The 1,275-nt window shown below is 27.8% G+C and overlaps 1 non-coding gene across 1 annotated transcript; it reads left to right on the top strand.

The window, feature by feature from the left end:
• The first annotated feature begins 323 nt into the window (after positions 1–323).
• On the top strand, positions 324–425 carry LOC112130557 (U6 spliceosomal RNA). Its single transcript, XR_002912804.1, has one exon. It is a non-coding gene; the product is annotated as a U6 spliceosomal RNA (small nuclear RNA).
• Positions 426–1,275: the final 850 nt, after the last annotated feature.

Genomic DNA, 1,275 nt, shown 5'->3' with positions numbered 1-1,275 from the left:
AGGTATCTGCTCCCCTCCAAACAAATGAGACTATAAAATTTCAAAATTTCTGAATTTTAGCCATCAATAAAAATGGAAAGAAACTAAAAAATCTAAAAAAAAAAAAGTAATAGGAAAAGTTTAAAATTTAATTATAATTATTTTACAAATAAAACTCCAGATTCAAATGGGCAAACTCAAGAGCAAACAACTCACAAAATAAAGAATATTATTTTAATAAACACACATTAGAAATGTTTAACCTCAATTGTATCTCAAATGCTAACTGTAAACTCAAGTCATATAATTGCTTACTGAAGGAGTAAAATTAAATTAAATGATGCATGCTTTGGCAGAAAATATCTTAAAATTGGCACAATCCAGAGAAAATAAACATGTCCTCTTTTAAGGATGACACAGAAAATCATGAAGCATTTCATTAAAAACAAAAAAGCACTAAAAAGAGGAACATGAGTCTCAGTTAATGAAAAAAAGCTAAAATCATAATAAAGTAATTCACCAAAACATGAAGTAATTTGGCAGTTACTGTAACTGCAAAAAGAATTTCCATGATTAATTCAAATCAATGCAACAAACATTTAATGTTTACTTAGTATGTGTTAGTCATTGTTCTAATGTTATAGAGAAGTAAATAAATACAACAGTAATAAATACACTCTCCTAGTTCTCCAGGAGGCTATGATCTTCTTTGAGTCTGGAAGTGGGACAGTAAAATAAAAAGAATAAAAAAGTATAATTAAATGTAATGCATAATAGTGGAGAATAACCAAAACTGATATACATACTATATTATGAGATAGAAATTGTTTTATACTCTTTTTTGAAAAACTATGCATTTCATATAATGAGCCGTAAATATTTCCAAACCATTTATTCAGTAATTCTATTTCTGGAAATGTAGTCCAAGAAAATACATTCAAAAGGAGAAAAGATCATAATGCAAGGTTATTTAGGCAGTACAAAACTGGAGAGTGTTTCTTGGAAAACTGATTATATTTAATAATAATTATGAAGACCCTAGCAACCAAGGGGAAAATTTTAAGACATATTTAAAAAATGAGATGCGTAAGTTTAGTATTCTGATAAATATGTTTAAAAGTATCCATTTGGAAAAAATCTGGAAGCAAATAACATAGTAGAGACACATATGCTAGGATTCAGGGTAGCTTTCATTTATATTCAACATTTTATTGCTTGCCAAAAATATAGACTTCCCCTGGGCAAACATTCTCTCAAGCTGTTTAATGCTATTGGATTCTTTAATAATTAAGACAA

Source organism: Pongo abelii, chromosome 22 (assembly GCF_028885655.2).
Source record: "Pongo abelii isolate AG06213 chromosome 22, NHGRI_mPonAbe1-v2.0_pri, whole genome shotgun sequence".
Classification (NCBI taxonomy): domain Eukaryota; kingdom Metazoa; phylum Chordata; class Mammalia; order Primates; family Hominidae; genus Pongo; species Pongo abelii.
Note: the sequence above shows the minus strand (reverse complement) of the source record. Positions and strands in the feature narration are given on the sequence as shown.